Here is an 18,707-nt window from a genome sequence, read left to right as displayed (position 1 = left end):
TAGTCATGGTAAAATCATGCTAGCGTCTTGCTAGTCATGCTAAAAATCATGTTAGCGACTTGCTAGTCTTGCTTAAATAATGCTAGCGACTTGCTAGTCTTGCTAAAATCATGCTAGCGACTTGCTAGTCATGCTAATATCATGCTAGCGACTTGCTAGTCATGCTAGAATCATGCTAGCGACTTTGCTAGTCATGCTAAAATAATGCTAAAGTCATGCTAACGACTTGTTAGTCATGCTAAAATCTTGCTAGCGACTTGCTAGTCGTGCTAAAATCATGCTAGCGACTTGCTAGTCATGCTAAAATCATGCTAGCGACTTGCTAGTCATGCTAAAATAATGATAAAATCATGCTAGCGACTTGCTAGTAATGCTAAAATCATGCTAGCGACTTACTAGTCATGCTAAAATCAGGCTAGCGACTTGCTAGTCATGTTTAAAATCATGCTAGCGACTTGCTAGTCATGTTTAAAATCATGCTAGCGACTTGCTAGTCTTGCTAAAATCATGCTAGCGACTGGCTAGTCATGCTAAAATCATGCTAGCGACTTGCTAGTCATGCTAGAATCATGCTAGCGACTTTGCTAGTCATGCTAAAATAATGGTAAAATCATGCTAGCGACTTCTTAGTCGTGCTAAAATCATGCTAGCGACTTGCTTGTCGTGCTAAAATCATGCTAGCGACTTGCTAGTCATGCTAAAATCATGTTAGCGACTTGTTAGTCATGGAAAATTCATGCTAGCGACTTGCTAGTCATGCTAAAAATCATGTTAGCGACTTGCTAGTCTTGCTTAAATAATGCTAGAGACTTGCTAGTCTTGCTAAAATCATGCTAGCAACTTGCTAGTCATGCTAAAATCATGCTAGCGACTTGCTAGTCATGCTAAAATCATGCTAGCAACTTGTTAGTCATGGTAAAATCATGCTAGCGACTTGCTAGTCATGCTTAAATCATGCTAGCGACTTTCTAGTCATGCTAAAATCATGCTAGCAACTTGTTAGTCATGGTAAAATCATGCTAGCGACTTGCTAGTCATGCTAAAAATCATGTTAGCGACTTTGCTAGTCATGCTAAAATAATGCTAAAATCATGCTAGCGACTTGCTAGTCGTGCTAAAATCATGCTAGCGACTTGCTAGTTGTGCTAAAATCATGCTAGCGACTTGCTAGTCATGCTAAAAATCATGTTAGCGACTTGCTAGTCTTGCTTAAATAATGCTAGCGACTTGCTAGTCTTGCTAAAATCATGCTAGCGACTTGCTAGTCATGCTAATATCATGCTAGCGACTTGCTAGTCATGCTAGAATCATGCTAGCGACTTTGCTAGTCATGCTAAAATAATGCTAAAATCATGCTAACGACTTGCTAGTCGTGCTAAAATCATGCTAGCGACTTGTTAGTCATGCTAAAATCTTGCTAGCGACTTGCTAGTCGTGCTAAAATCATGCTAGCGACTTGCTAGTCATGCTAAAATCATGCTAGCGATTTGCTAGTCATGCTAAAATAATGATAAAATCATGCTAGCGACTTGCTAGTAATGCTAAAATCATGCTAGCGACTTACTAGTCATGCTAAAATCAGGCTAGCGACTTGCTAGTCATGTTTAAAATCATGCTAGCGACTTGCTAGTCATGTTTAAAATCATGCTAGCGACTTGCTAGTCTTGCTAAAATCATGCTAGCGACTTTGCTAGTCATGCTAAAATAATGGTAAAATCATGCTAGCGACTTCTTAGTCGTGCTAAAATCATGCTAGCGACTTGCTTGTCGTGCTAAAATCATGCTAGCGACTTGCTAGTCATGCTAAAATCATGTTAGCGACTTGTTAGTCATGGAAAAATCATGCTAGCGACTTGCTAGTCATGCTAAAAATCATGTTAGCGACTTGTTAGTCTTGCTTAAATAATGCTAGAGACTTGCTAGTCTTGCTAAAATCATGCTAGTGACTTGCTAGTCATGCTAATATCATGTTAGCGACTTGCTAGTCATGCTAGAATCATGCTAGCGACTTTGCTAGTCATGCTAAAATAATGCTAAAATCATGCTAGCGACTTGCTAGTCATGCTAAAATCATGCTAGCGACTTGCTAGTCGTGCTAAAATCATGCTAGCAACTTGCTAGTCATGCTAAAATCATGCTAGCGACTTGCTAGTCATGCTAAAATCATGCTAGCAACTTGTTAGTCATGGTAAAATCATGCTAGCGACTTGCTAGTCATGCTAAAAATCATGTTAGCGACTCGCTAGTCTTGCTTAAATAATGCTAGCGACTTGCTAGTCTTGATAAAATCATGCTAGCGACTTGCTAGTCATGCTAGAATCATGTTAGCGACTTTGCTAGTCATGCTAAAATAATGCTAAAATCATGCTAGCGACTTGCTAGTCGTGCTAAAATCATGCTAGCGACTTGCTAGTCGTGCTAAAATCATGCTAGCGACTTGCTAGTCGTGTTAAAATCATGCTAGCGACTTGCTAGTCATGCTAAAAATCATGTTAGCGACTTGCTAGTCTTGCTTAAATAATGCTAGCGACTTGCTAGTCTTGCTAAAATCATGCTAGCGACTTGCTAGTCATGCTAATATCATGCTAGCGACTTTGCTAGTCATGCTAAAATAATGCTAAAATCATGCTAGCGACTTGCTAGTCGTGTTAAAATCATGCTAACGACTTGATAGTAATGCTAAAATCATGCTAGCGACTTGTTAGTCATGCTAAAAATCATGTTAACGACTTGCAAGTCTTGCTTAAATAATGCTAGCAACCGCATAGCAACCACATAGCAACACCTTAGCAACCACCCTGGGTACCTTAGCAACAGCATAGCAACACCTTAGCATCTATTCACATTCAAACTATTTATATCTTCTAACTATTTATATCTATAAATCTATCTCTTTTCAAACTATTTATATCTATCTAGCCTATCTATCTTCAAACTTTATTAATCAAACTAAAACTATTTCAAACTGAAAACCTTTAAACTGTCTTTAAACTAAAAGCTTTTAAAACTACTTAAAACTTATTGGCTAGGCTTTCTCAAGCCAACTTAAAGTTTGCTAACAAACTTTTTATCTAGTTAAGTTGGCTTGGGAAAGCCAACTTACTGAAATCCTATTTAAACGTATTCTTCTTCTTCTTCTTCTTCTTCTTCTTCTTATTTTTTTTACCGAAAAATTTTTAGACACCTACTCCTCCTAGACCGTTCAAGCTACATACTCCAAACTCGGGTCAGATCTTCATACTGTTCAGACTTAGATTGCTATATCTTTTCAGACTGTTTTGAGTTATTGTTTTCTTAAAAATTAATATTAAAAATCATAAAAAGGTCCCATAGACTTTCATTGACCAAAAGTCCATGTCTGTTTGAACTATGTTTAATGTAAACTGCTAGAAGCCATTGATACTCAATTAAGCTTTAAGCTATCTATCTATCTATCTATCTATCTATCTATCTATCTATCTATCTATCTATCTATCTTCAAACTTTATCTATCTATCTATCTATCTATCTATCTTCAAACCTTATCTATCTATCTATCTATCTATCTATCTATCTATCTATCTATCTATCTATCTATCTTCAAACCTTATCTATCTATCTATCTATCTATCTATCTATCTATCTATCTATCTATCTATCTATCTATCTATCTATCTATCTATCTTCAAACCTTATCTATCTATCTATCTATCTATCTATCTATCTATCTTACTAGTCATGCTAAAATCATACTAGCGACTTGCTAGTCATGCCAGAATCATGCTAGCGACTTGCTAGTCGACTTGCTAGTCGTGTTAAAATCATGCTAGCGACTTGCTAGGCATGCTAAAATCATGTTAGCGACTTGCTAGTCATATTAAAAATCATGCTAGCGACTTGCTAGTCTAGCTAAAATCATGCTAGCGACTTACTAGTCTTGCTAAAATCATGCTAGCGACTTGGTAGTCATGCTAAAATCATGCTAGCGACTTGGTAGTCATGCTAAAATCATGCTAGCGATTTGCTAGTCATGCTAGAATCATGCTAGCGACTTGCTAGTCATGCTAAAATTATGCTAGCGACTTGCAAGTCATGCTAAAATAATTCTGAAATCATGCTAGCGACTTGCTAGTCTTGTTAAAATCAAGCTAGCAACTTGTTAGTCATGCTAAAATCATGCTAGCGACTTGCTAGTCATGCTAGAATCATGCTAGCGACTTGCTAGCCATGCTAAAATAATGCTAGCGACTTGCTAGTCATGCTAAAATAATGCTAGCGACTTGCTAGTTATGCTAAAATAATGCTAAAATCATGCTAGCGACTTGCTAGTCGTGCTAAAATCATGCTAGCGACTTGCTAGTCATGCTAAAATCATGCTAGCGACTTGCTAGTCATGCTAAAATCATGCTAGCGACTTGCTAGTCATGCTAAAATAATGTTAAAATCATGCTAGCGACTTGCTAGTCATGCTAAAATAATGATAAAATCATGCTAGCGACTTGCTAGTCATGCTAAAATCATGCTAGCGACTTGCTAGTAATGCTAAAATCAGGCTAGCGACTTGCTAGTCATGTTTAAAATCATGCTAGCGACTTGCTAGTCTTGCTAAAATCATGCTAGCGACTTGCTAGTCATGCTAAAATCATGCTAGCGACTTGCTAGTCGTGCTAAAATCATGCTAGCGACTTGCTAGTCGTGTTAAAATCATGCTAGCGACTTGCTAGACATGCTAAAATCATGCTTGCGACTCGCTAGTCATGTTAAAATCAAGCTACCGACTTGTTAGTCATGGTAAAATCATGCTAGCGTCTTGCTAGTCATGCTAAAAATCATGTTAGCGACTTGCTAGTCTTGCTTAAATAATGCTAGCGACTTGCTAGTCTTGCTAAAATCATGCTAGCGACTTGCTAGTCATGCTAATATCATGCTAGCGACTTGCTAGTCATGCTAGAATCATGCTAGCGACTTTGCTAGTCATGCTAAAATAATGCTAAAATCATGCTAGCGACTTGCTAGTCATGCTAAAATCATGCTAGCGACTTGCTAGTCATGCTAAAATAATGTTAAAATCATGCTAGCGACTTGCTAGTCATGCTAAAATAATGATAAAATCATGCTAGCGACTTGCTAGTCATGCTAAAATCATGCTAGCGACTTGCTAGTAATGCTAAAATCAGGCTAGCGACTTGCTAGTCATGTTTAAAATCATGCTAGCGACTTGCTAGTCTTGCTAAAATCATGCTAGCGACTTGCTAGTCATGCTAAAATCATGCTAGCGACTTGTTAGTCATGCTAGAATCATGCTAGCGACTTTGCTAGTCATGCTAAAATAATGCTAAAATCATGCTAGCGACTTGCTAGTCGTGCTAAAATCATGCTAGCGACTTGCTAGTCGTGTTAAAATCATGCTAGCGACTTGCTAGACATGCTAAAATCATGCTTGCGACTCGCTAGTCATGTTAAAATCAAGCTACCGATTTGTTAGTCATGGTAAAATCATGCTAGCGACTTGCTAGTCATGCTAAAAATCATGTTAGCGACTTGCTAGTCTTGCTTAAATAATGCTAGCGACTTGCTAGTCTTGCTAAAATCATGCTAGCGACTTGCTAGTCATGCTAACATCATGCTAGCGACTTGCTAGTCATGCTAGAATCATGCTAGCGACTTTGCTAGTCATGCTAAAATAATGCTAAAATCATGCTAGCGACTTGCTAGTCATGCTAAAATAATGCCAGCGACTTGCTAGTCTTGCTAAAATAATGCTAGCGACTTGCTAGTCATGCTAATATCATGCTAGCGACTTGCTAGTCATGCTAGAATCATGCTAGCGACTTGCTAGTCATGCTAAAATCATGCTAGCGACTTGCTAGTCATGCTAAAATAATGCTAAAATCATGCTAGCGACTTGCTAGTCATGCTAAAATCATGCTAGCGACTTGCTAGTCATGTTAAAATCAGGCTAGCGACTTGCTAGTCATGTTTAAAATCATGCTAGCGACTGGCTAGTCATGCTAATATCATGCTAGCGACTTGCTAGTCATGCTACAATCATGCTAGTCATGCTAAAATAATGATAAAATCATGCTAGCGTCTTGCTAGTCATGCTAAAATCATGCTAGCGACTTGCTAGTCGTGCTAAAATCATGCTAGCGACTTGCTAGTCATGCTAAAGTCATGCTAGTGACTTGCTAGTAACGCTAAAATCATGCTAGCGACTTGTTAGTCATGGTAAAATCATGCTAGCGACTTGCTAGTCATGCTAAAAATCATGTTAGCGACTTGCTAGTCTTGCTTAAATAATGCTAGCGACTTGCTAGTCTTGCTAAAACCATGCTAGCGACTAGCTAGTCATACTAATATCATACTAGCGACTTGCTAGTCATGCTAGAATCATGCTAGCGACTTTGCTAGTCATGTTAAAATAATGCTAAAATCATGCTAACGACTTGCTAGTCGTGCTAAAATCATGCTAGCGACTTGCTAGTCGTGCTAAAATCATGCTAGCGACTTGTTAGTCATGCTAAAATCATGCTAGCGACTTGCTAGTCTTGCTAAAATCATGCTAGCGACTTGCTAGTCATGCTAAAATCATGCTAGCGACTTGCTAGTCATGCTAGAATCATGCTAGCGACTTTGCTAGTCATGCTAAAATAATGCTAAAATCATGCTAGCGACTTGCTAGTCGTGCTAAAATCATGCTAGCGACTTGCTAGTCGTGTTAAAATCATGCTAGCGACTTGCTAGACATGCTAAAATCATGCTTGCGACTCGCTAGTCATGTTAAAATCAAGCTACCGACTTGTTAGTCATGGTAAAATCATGCTAGCGTCTTGCTAGTCATGCTAAAAATCATGTTAGCGACTTGCTAGTCTTGCTTAAATAATGCTAGCGACTTGCTAGTCTTGCTAAAATCATGCTAGCGACTTGCTAGTCATGCTAATATCATGCTAGCGACTTGCTAGTCATGCTAGAATCATGCTAGCGACTTTGCTAGTCATGCTAAAATAATGCTAAAATCATGCTAGCGACTTGCTAGTCATGCTAAAATCATGCTAGCGACTTGCTAGTCATGCTAAAATAATGTTAAAATCATGCTAGCGACTTGCTAGTCATGCTAAAATAATGATAAAATCATGCTAGCGACTTGCTAGTCTTGCTAAAATCATGCTAGCGACTTGCTAGTCATGCTAAAATCATGCTTGCTAGTCATGTTTAAAATCATGCTAGCGACTTGCTAGTCTTGCTAAAATCATGCTAGCGACTTGCTAGTCATGCTAAAATCATGCTAGCGACTTGCTAGTCACGCTAGAATCATGCTAGCGACTTTGCTAGTCATGCTAAAATAATGCTAAAATCATGCTAGCGACTTGCTAGTCGTGCTAAAATCATGCTAGCGACTTGCTAGTCGTGTTAAAATCATGCTAGCGACTTGCTAGACATGCTAAAATCATGCTTGCGACTCGCTAGTCATGTTAAAATCAAGCTACCGACTTGTTAGTCATGGTAAAATCATGCTAGCGACTTGCTAGTCATGCTAAAAATCATGTTAGCGACTTGCTAGTCTTGCTTAAATAATGCTAGCGACTTGCTAGTCTTGCTAAAATCATGCTAGCGACTTGCTAGTCATGCTAAAATCATGCTAGCGACTTGCTAGTCATGCTAAAATAATGCCAGCGACTTGCTAGTCTTGCTAAAATAATGCTAGCGACTTGCTAGTCATGCTAATATCATGCTAGCGACTTGCTAGTCATGCTAGAATCATGCTAGCGACTTGCTAGTCATGCTAAAATCATGCTAGCGACTTGCTAGTCATGCTAAAATAATGCTAAAATCATGCTAGCGACTTGCTAGTCATGCTAAAATCATGCTAGCGACTTGCTAGTCATGTTAAAATCAGGCTAGCGACTTGCTAGTCATGTTTAAAATCATGCTAGCGACTTGCTAGTCATGCTAATATCATGCTAGCGACTTGCTAGTCATGCTACAATCATGCTAGTCATGCTAAAATCATGCTAAAATCATGCTAGCGTCTTGCTAGTCATGCTAAAATCATGCTAGCGACTTGCTAGTCGTGCTAAAATCATGCTAGCGACTTGCTAGTCGTGCTAAAATCATGCTAGCGACTTGCTAGTCATGCTAAAGTCATGCTAGTGACTTGCTAGTAACGCTAAAATCATGCTAGCGACTTGTTAGTCATGGTAAAATCATGCTTGCGACTTGCTAGTCATGCTAAAAATCATGTTAGCGACTTGCTAGTCTTGCTTAAATAATGCTAACGACTTGCTAGTCTTGCTAAAACCATGCTAGCGACTTGCTAGTCATACTAATATCATACTAGCGACTTGCTAGTCATGCTAGAATCATGCTAGCGACTTTGCTAGTCATGTTAAAATAATGCTAAAATCATGCTAACGACTTGCTAGTCGTGCTAAAATCATGCTAGCGACTTGCTAGTCGTGCTAAAATCATGCTAGCGACTTGTTAGTCATGCTAAAATCATGCTAGCGACTTGCTAGTCTTGCTAAAATCATGCTAGCGACTTGCTAGTCATGCTAAAATCATGCTAGCGACTTGCTAGTCATGCTAGAATCATGCTAGCGACTTTGCTAGTCATGCTAAAATAATGCTAAAATCATGCTAGCGACTTGCTAGTCGTGCTAAAATCATGCTAGCGACTTGCTAGTCGTGTTAAAATCATGCTAGCGACTTGCTAGACATGCTAAAATCATGCTTGCGACTCGCTAGTCATGTTAAAATCAAGCTACCGACTTGTTAGTCATGGTAAAATCATGCTAGCGTCTTGCTAGTCATGCTAAAAATCATGTTAGCGACTTGCTAGTCTTGCTTAAATAATGCTAGCGACTTGCTAGTCTTGCTAAAATCATGCTAGCGACTTGCTAGTCATGCTAATATCATGCTAGCGACTTGCTAGTCATGCTAGAATCATGCTAGCGACTTTGCTAGTCATGCTAAAATAATGCTAAAGTCATGCTAACGACTTGTTAGTCATGCTAAAATCTTGCTAGCGACTTGCTAGTCGTGCTAAAATCATGCTAGCGACTTGCTAGTCATGCTAAAATCATGCTAGCGACTTGCTAGTCATGCTAAAATAATGATAAAATCATGCTAGCGACTTGCTAGTAATGCTAAAATCATGCTAGCGACTTACTAGTCATGCTAAAATCAGGCTAGCGACTTGCTAGTCATGTTTAAAATCATGCTAGCGACTTGCTAGTCATGTTTAAAATCATGCTAGCGACTTGCTAGTCTTGCTAAAATCATGCTAGCGACTGGCTAGTCATGCTAAAATCATGCTAGCGACTTGCTAGTCATGCTAGAATCATGCTAGCGACTTTGCTAGTCATGCTAAAATAATGGTAAAATCATGCTAGCGACTTCTTAGTCGTGCTAAAATCATGCTAGCGACTTGCTTGTCGTGCTAAAATCATGCTAGCGACTTGCTAGTCATGCTAAAATCATGTTAGCGACTTGTTAGTCATGGAAAATTCATGCTAGCGACTTGCTAGTCATGCTAAAAATCATGTTAGCGACTTGCTAGTCTTGCTTAAATAATGCTAGAGACTTGCTAGTCTTGCTAAAATCATGCTAGCAACTTGCTAGTCATGCTAAAATCATGCTAGCGACTTGCTAGTCATGCTAAAATCATGCTAGCAACTTGTTAGTCATGGTAAAATCATGCTAGCGACTTGCTAGTCATGCTTAAATCATGCTAGCGACTTTCTAGTCATGCTAAAATCATGCTAGCAACTTGTTAGTCATGGTAAAATCATGCTAGCGACTTGCTAGTCATGCTAAAAATCATGTTAGCGACTTTGCTAGTCATGCTAAAATAATGCTAAAATCATGCTAGCGACTTGCTAGTCGTGCTAAAATCATGCTAGCGACTTGCTAGTTGTGCTAAAATCATGCTAGCGACTTGCTAGTCATGCTAAAAATCATGTTAGCGACTTGCTAGTCTTGCTTAAATAATGCTAGCGACTTGCTAGTCTTGCTAAAATCATGCTAGCGACTTGCTAGTCATGCTAATATCATGCTAGCGACTTGCTAGTCATGCTAGAATCATGCTAGCGACTTTGCTAGTCATGCTAAAATAATGCTAAAATCATGCTAACGACTTGCTAGTCGTGCTAAAATCATGCTAGCGACTTGTTAGTCATGCTAAAATCTTGCTAGCGACTTGCTAGTCGTGCTAAAATCATGCTAGCGACTTGCTAGTCATGCTAAAATCATGCTAGCGATTTGCTAGTCATGCTAAAATAATGATAAAATCATGCTAGCGACTTGCTAGTAATGCTAAAATCATGCTAGCGACTTACTAGTCATGCTAAAATCAGGCTAGCGACTTGCTAGTCATGTTTAAAATCATGCTAGCGACTTGCTAGTCATGTTTAAAATCATGCTAGCGACTTGCTAGTCTTGCTAAAATCATGCTAGCGACTTTGCTAGTCATGCTAAAATAATGGTAAAATCATGCTAGCGACTTCTTAGTCGTGCTAAAATCATGCTAGCGACTTGCTTGTCGTGCTAAAATCATGCTAGCGACTTGCTAGTCATGCTAAAATCATGTTAGCGACTTGTTAGTCATGGAAAAATCATGCTAGCGACTTGCTAGTCATGCTAAAAATCATGTTAGCGACTTGTTAGTCTTGCTTAAATAATGCTAGAGACTTGCTAGTCTTGCTAAAATCATGCTAGTGACTTGCTAGTCATGCTAATATCATGTTAGCGACTTGCTAGTCATGCTAGAATCATGCTAGCGACTTTGCTAGTCATGCTAAAATAATGCTAAAATCATGCTAGCGACTTGCTAGTCATGCTAAAATCATGCTAGCGACTTGCTAGTCGTGCTAAAATCATGCTAGCAACTTGCTAGTCATGCTAAAATCATGCTAGCGACTTGCTAGTCATGCTAAAATCATGCTAGCAACTTGTTAGTCATGGTAAAATCATGCTAGCGACTTGCTAGTCATGCTAAAAATCATGTTAGCGACTCGCTAGTCTTGCTTAAATAATGCTAGCGACTTGCTAGTCTTGATAAAATCATGCTAGCGACTTGCTAGTCATGCTAGAATCATGTTAGCGACTTTGCTAGTCATGCTAAAATAATGCTAAAATCATGCTAGCGACTTGCTAGTCGTGCTAAAATCATGCTAGCGACTTGCTAGTCGTGCTAAAATCATGCTAGCGACTTGCTAGTCGTGTTAAAATCATGCTAGCGACTTGCTAGTCATGCTAAAAATCATGTTAGCGACTTGCTAGTCTTGCTTAAATAATGCTAGCGACTTGCTAGTCTTGCTAAAATCATGCTAGCGACTTGCTAGTCATGCTAATATCATGCTAGCGACTTTGCTAGTCATGCTAAAATAATGCTAAAATCATGCTAGCGACTTGCTAGTCGTGTTAAAATCATGCTAACGACTTGATAGTAATGCTAAAATCATGCTAGCGACTTGTTAGTCATGCTAAAAATCATGTTAACGACTTGCAAGTCTTGCTTAAATAATGCTAGCAACCGCATAGCAACCACATAGCAACACCTTAGCAACCACCCTGGGTACCTTAGCAACAGCATAGCAACACCTTAGCATCTATTCACATTCAAACTATTTATATCTTCTAACTATTTATATCTATAAATCTATCTCTTTTCAAACTATTTATATCTATCTAGCCTATCTATCTTCAAACTTTATTAATCAAACTAAAACTATTTCAAACTGAAAACCTTTAAACTGTCTTTAAACTAAAAGCTTTTAAAACTACTTAAAACTTATTGGCTAGGCTTTCTCAAGCCAACTTAAAGTTTGCTAACAAACTTTTTATCTAGTTAAGTTGGCTTGGGAAAGCCAACTTACTGAAATCCTATTTAAACGTATTCTTCTTCTTCTTCTTCTTCTTCTTCTTCTTATTTTTTTTACCGAAAAATTTTTAGACACCTACTCCTCCTAGACCGTTCAAGCTACATACTCCAAACTCGGGTCAGATCTTCATACTGTTCAGACTTAGATTGCTATATCTTTTCAGACTGTTTTGAGTTATTGTTTTCTTAAAAATTAATATTAAAAATCATAAAAAGGTCCCATAGACTTTCATTGACCAAAAGTCCATGTCTGTTTGAACTATGTTTAATGTAAACTGCTAGAAGCCATTGATACTCAATTAAGCTTTAAGCTATCTATCTATCTATCTATCTATCTATCTATCTATCTATCTATCTATCTATCTTCAAACTTTATCTATCTATCTATCTATCTATCTATCTATCTTCAAACCTTATCTATCTATCTATCTATCTATCTATCTATCTATCTATCTATCTATCTATCTATCTATCTATCTTCAAACCTTATCTATCTATCTATCTATCTATCTATCTATCTATCTATCTATCTATCTATCTATCTATCTTCAAACCTTATCTATCTATCTATCTATCTATCTATCTATCTTACTAGTCATGCTAAAATCATACTAGCGACTTGCTAGTCATGCCAGAATCATGCTAGCGACTTGCTAGTCGACTTGCTAGTCGTGTTAAAATCATGCTAGCGACTTGCTAGGCATGCTAAAATCATGTTAGCGACTTGCTAGTCATATTAAAAATCATGCTAGCGACTTGCTAGTCTAGCTAAAATCATGCTAGCGACTTACTAGTCTTGCTAAAATCATGCTAGCGACTTGGTAGTCATGCTAAAATCATGCTAGCGACTTGGTAGTCATGCTAAAATCATGCTAGCGATTTGCTAGTCATGCTAGAATCATGCTAGCGACTTGCTAGTCATGCTAAAATTATGCTAGCGACTTGCAAGTCATGCTAAAATAATTCTGAAATCATGCTAGCGACTTGCTAGTCTTGTTAAAATCAAGCTAGCAACTTGTTAGTCATGCTAAAATCATGCTAGCGACTTGCTAGTCATGCTAGAATCATTCTAGCGACTTGCTAGCCATGCTAAAATAATGCTAGCGACTTGCTAGTCATGCTAAAATAATGCTAGCGACTTGCTAGTCATGCTAAAATAATGCTAAAATCATGCTAGCGACTTGCTAGTCGTGCTAAAATCATGCTAGCGACTTGCTAGTCATGCTAAAATCATGCTAGCGACTTGCTAGTCATGCTAAAATCATGCTAGCGACTTGCTAGTCATGCTAAAATAATGTTAAAATCATGCTAGCGACTTGCTAGTCATGCTAAAATAATGATAAAATCATGCTAGCGACTTGCTAGTCATGCTAAAATCATGCTAGCGACTTGCTAGTAATGCTAAAATCATGCTAGCGACTTGCTAGTAATGCTAAAATCAGGCTAGCGACTTGCTAGTCATGTTTAAAATCATGCTAGCGACTTGCTAGTCTTGCTAAAATCATGCTAGCGACTTGCTAGTCATGCTAAAATCATGCTAGCGACTTGCTAGTCATGCTAGAATCATGCTAGCGACTTTGCTAGTCATGCTAAAATAATGCTAAAATCATGCTAGCGACTTGCTAGTCGTGCTAAAATCATGCTAGCGACTTGCTTGTCGTGTTAAAATCATGCTAGCGACTTGCTAGACATGCTAAAATCATGCTTGCGACTCGCTAGTCATGTTAAAATCAAGCTACCGACTTGTTAGTCATGGTAAAATCATGCTAGCGTCTTGCTAGTCATGCTAAAAATCATGTTAGCGACTTGCTAGTCTTGCTTAAATAATGCTAGCGACTTGCTAGTCTTGCTAAAATCATGCTAGCGACTTGCTAGTCATGCTAATATCATGCTAGCGACTTGCTAGTCATGCTAGAATCATGCTAGCGACTTTGCTAGTCATGCTAAAATAATGCTAAAATCATGCTAGCGACTTGCTAGTCATGCTAAAATCATGCTAGCGACTTGCTAGTCATGCTAAAATAATGTTAAAATCATGCTAGCGACTTGCTAGTCATGCTAAAATAATGATAAAATCATGCTAGCGACTTGCTAGTCATGCTAAAATCATGCTAGCGACTTGCTAGTAATGCTAAAATCAGGCTAGCGACTTGCTAGTCATGTTTAAAATCATGCTAGCGACTTGCTAGTCTTGCTAAAATCATGCTAGCGACTTGCTAGTCATGCTAAAATCATGCTAGCGACTTGCTAGTCATGCTAGAATCATGCTAGCGACTTTGCTAGTCATGCTAAAATAATGCTAAAATCATGCTAGCGACTTGCTAGTCGTGCTAAAATCATGCTAGCGACTTGCTAGTCGTGTTAAAATCATGCTAGCGACTTGCTAGACATGCTAAAATCATGCTTGCGACTCGCTAGTCATGTTAAAATCAAGCTACCGACTTGTTAGTCATGGTAAAATCATGCTAGCGTCTTGCTAGTCATGCTAAAAATCATGTTAGCGACTTGCTAGTCTTGCTTAAATAATGCTAGCGACTTGCTAGTCTTGCTAAAATCATGCTAGCGACTTGCTAGTCATGCTAATATCATGCTAGCGACTTGCTAGTCATGCTAGAATCATGCTAGCGACTTTGCTAGTCATGCTAAAATAATGCTAAAGTCATGCTAACGACTTGTTAGTCATGCTAAAATCTTGCTAGCGACTTGCTAGTCGTGCTAAAATCATGCTAGCGACTTGCTAGTCATGCTAAAATCATGCTAGCGACTTGCTAGTCATGCTAAAATAATGATAAAATCATGCTAGCGACTTGCTAGTAATGCTAAAATCATGCTAGCGACTTACTAGTCATGCTAAAATCAGGCTAGCGACTTGCTAGTCATGTTTAAAATCATGCTAGCGACTTGCTAGTCATGTTTAAAATCATGCTAGCGACTTGCTAGTCTTGCTAAAATCATGCTAGCGACTGGCTAGTCATGCTAAAATCATGCTAGCGACTTGCTAGTCATGCTAGAATCATGCTAGCGACTTTGCTAGTCATGCTAAAATAATGGTAAAATCATGCTAGCGACTTCTTAGTCGTGCTAAAATCATGCTAGCGACTTGCTTGTCGTGCTAAAATCATGCTAGCGACTTGCTAGTCATGCTAAAATCATGTTAGCGACTTGTTAGTCATGGAAAATTCATGCTAGCGACTTGCTAGTCATGCTAAAAATCATGTTAGCGACTTGCTAGTCTTGCTTAAATAATGCTAGAGACTTGCTAGTCTTGCTAAAATCATGCTAGCAACTTGCTAGTCATGCTAAAATCATGCTAGCGACTTGCTAGTCATGCTAAAATCATGCTAGCAACTTGTTAGTCATGGTAAAATCATGCTAGCGACTTGCTAGTCATGCTTAAATCATGCTAGCGACTTTCTAGTCATGCTAAAATCATGCTAGCAACTTGTTAGTCATGGTAAAATCATGCTAGCGACTTGCTAGTCATGCTAAAAATCATGTTAGCGACTTTGCTAGTCATGCTAAAATAATGCTAAAATCATGCTAGCGACTTGCTAGTCGTGCTAAAATCATGCTAGCGACTTGCTAGTTGTGCTAAAATCATGCTAGCGACTTGCTAGTCATGCTAAAAATCATGTTAGCGACTTGCTAGTCTTGCTTAAATAATGCTAGCGACTTGCTAGTCTTGCTAAAATCATGCTAGCGACTTGCTAGTCATGCTAATATCATGCTAGCGACTTGCTAGTCATGCTAGAATCATGCTAGCGACTTTGCTAGTCATGCTAAAATAATGCTAAAATCATGCTAACGACTTGCTAGTCGTGCTAAAATCATGCTAGCGACTTGTTAGTCATGCTAAAATCTTGCTAGCGACTTGCTAGTCGTGCTAAAATCATGCTAGCGACTTGCTAGTCATGCTAAAATCATGCTAGCGATTTGCTAGTCATGCTAAAATAATGATAAAATCATGCTAGCGACTTGCTAGTAATGCTAAAATCATGCTAGCGACTTACTAGTCATGCTAAAATCAGGCTAGCGACTTGCTAGTCATGTTTAAAATCATGCTAGCGACTTGCTAGTCATGTTTAAAATCATGCTAGCGACTTGCTAGTCTTGCTAAAATCATGCTAGCGACTTTGCTAGTCATGCTAAAATAATGGTAAAATCATGCTAGCGACTTCTTAGTCGTGCTAAAATCATGCTAGCGACTTGCTTGTCGTGCTAAAATCATGCTAGCGACTTGCTAGTCATGCTAAAATCATGTTAGCGACTTGTTAGTCATGGAAAAATCATGCTAGCGACTTGCTAGTCATGCTAAAAATCATGTTAGCGACTTGTTAGTCTTGCTTAAATAATGCTAGAGACTTGCTAGTCTTGCTAAAATCATGCTAGTGACTTGCTAGTCATGCTAATATCATGTTAGCGACTTGCTAGTCATGCTAGAATCATGCTAGCGACTTTGCTAGTCATGCTAAAATAATGCTAAAATCATGCTAGCGACTTGCTAGTCATGCTAAAATCATGCTAGCGACTTGCTAGTCGTGCTAAAATCATGCTAGCAACTTGCTAGTCATGCTAAAATCATGCTAGCGACTTGCTAGTCATGCTAAAATCATGCTAGCAACTTGTTAGTCATGGTAAAATCATGCTAGCGACTTGCTAGTCATGCTAAAAATCATGTTAGCGACTCGCTAGTCTTGCTTAAATAATGCTAGCGACTTGCTAGTCTTGATAAAATCATGCTAGCGACTTGCTAGTCATGCTAGAATCATGTTAGCGACTTTGCTAGTCATGCTAAAATAATGCTAAAATCATGCTAGCGACTTGCTAGTCGTGCTAAAATCATGCTAGCGACTTGCTAGTCGTGCTAAAATCATGCTAGCGACTTGCTAGTCGTGTTAAAATCATGCTAGCGACTTGCTAGTCATGCTAAAAATCATGTTAGCGACTTGCTAGTCTTGCTTAAATAATGCTAGCGACTTGCTAGTCTTGCTAAAATCATGCTAGCGACTTGCTAGTCATGCTAATATCATGCTAGCGACTTTGCTAGTCATGCTAAAATAATGCTAAAATCATGCTAGCGACTTGCTAGTCGTGTTAAAATCATGCTAGCGACTTGATAGTAATGCTAAAATCATGCTAGCGACTTGTTAGTCATGCTAAAAATCATGTTAACGACTTGCAAGTCTTGCTTAAATAATGCTAGCAACCGCATAGCAACCACATAGCAACACCTTAGCAACCACCCTGGGTACCTTAGCAACAGCATAGCAACACCTTAGCATCTATTCACATTCAAACTATTTATATCTTCTAACTATTTATATCTATAAATCTATCTCTTTTCAAACTATTTATATCTATCTAGCCTATCTATCTTCAAACTTTATTAATCAAACTAAAACTATTTCAAACTGAAAACCTTTAAACTGTCTTTAAACTAAAAGCTTTTAAAACTACTTAAAACTTATTGGCTAGGCTTTCTCAAGCCAACTTAAAGTTTGCTAACAAACTTTTTATCTAGTTAAGTTGGCTTGGGAAAGCCAACTTACTGAAATCCTATTTAAACTTATTCTTCTTCTTCTTCTTCTTCTTCTTCTTCTTCTTATTTTTTTTACCGAAAAATTTTTAGACACCTACTCCTCCTAGACCGTTCAAGCTACATACTCCAAACTCGGGTCAGATCTTCATACTGTTCAGACTTAGATTGCTATATCTTTTCAGACTGTTTTGAGTTATTGTTTTCTTAAAAATTAATATTAAAAATCATAAAAAGGTCCCATAGACTTTCATTGACCAAAAGTCCATGTCTGTTTGAACTATGTTTAATGTAAACTGCTAGAAGCCATTGATACTCAATTAAGCTTTAAGCTATCTATCTATCTATCTATCTATCTATCTATCTATCTATCTATCTATCTATCTATCTATCTATCTATCTTCAAACTTTATCTATCTATCTATCTATCTATCTATCTATCTATCTTCAAACCTTATCTATCTATCTATCTATCTATCTATCTATCTATCTATCTATCTATCTATCTATCTATCTATCTATCTTCAAACCTTATCTATCTATCTATCTATCTATCTATCTATCTATCTATCTATCTATCTATCTATCTATCTATCTATCTATCTATCTATCTATCTATCTATCTATCTTCAAACCTTATCTATCTATCTATCTATCTATCTATCTATCTTACTAGTCATGCTAAAATCATACTAGCGACTTGCTAGTCATGCCAGAATCATGCTAGCGACTTGCTAGTCGACTTGCTAGTCGTGTTAAAATCATGCTAGCGACTTGCTAGGCATGCTAAAATCATGTTAGCGACTTGCTAGTCATATTAAAAATCATGCTAGCGACTTGCTAGTCTAGCTAAAATCATGCTAGCGACTTACTAGTCTTGCTAAAATCATGCTAGCGACTTGGTAGTCATGCTAAAATCATGCTAGCGACTTGGTAGTCATGCTAAAATCATGCTAGCGATTTGCTAGTCATGCTAGAATCATGCTAGCGACTTGCTAGTCATGCTAAAATTATGCTAGCGACTTGCAAGTCATGCTAAAATAATTCTGAAATCATGCTAGCGACTTGCTAGTCTTGTTAAAATCAAACTAGCAACTTGTTAGTCATGCTAAAATCATGCTAGCGACTTGCTAGTCATGCTAGAATCATGCTAGCGACTTGCTAGCCATGCTAAAATAATGCTAGCGACTTGCTAGTCATGCTAAAATAATGCTAGCGACTTGCTAGTCATGCTAAAATAATGCTAAAATCATGCTAGCGACTTGCTAGTCGTGCTAAAATCATGCTAGCGACTTGCTAGTCATGCTAAAA

This window comes from Garra rufa, chromosome 4 (assembly GCF_049309525.1).
Source record: "Garra rufa chromosome 4, GarRuf1.0, whole genome shotgun sequence".
Classification (NCBI taxonomy): Eukaryota; Metazoa; Chordata; class Actinopteri; order Cypriniformes; family Cyprinidae; genus Garra; species Garra rufa.
This window is presented reverse-complemented; position numbering follows the sequence as displayed.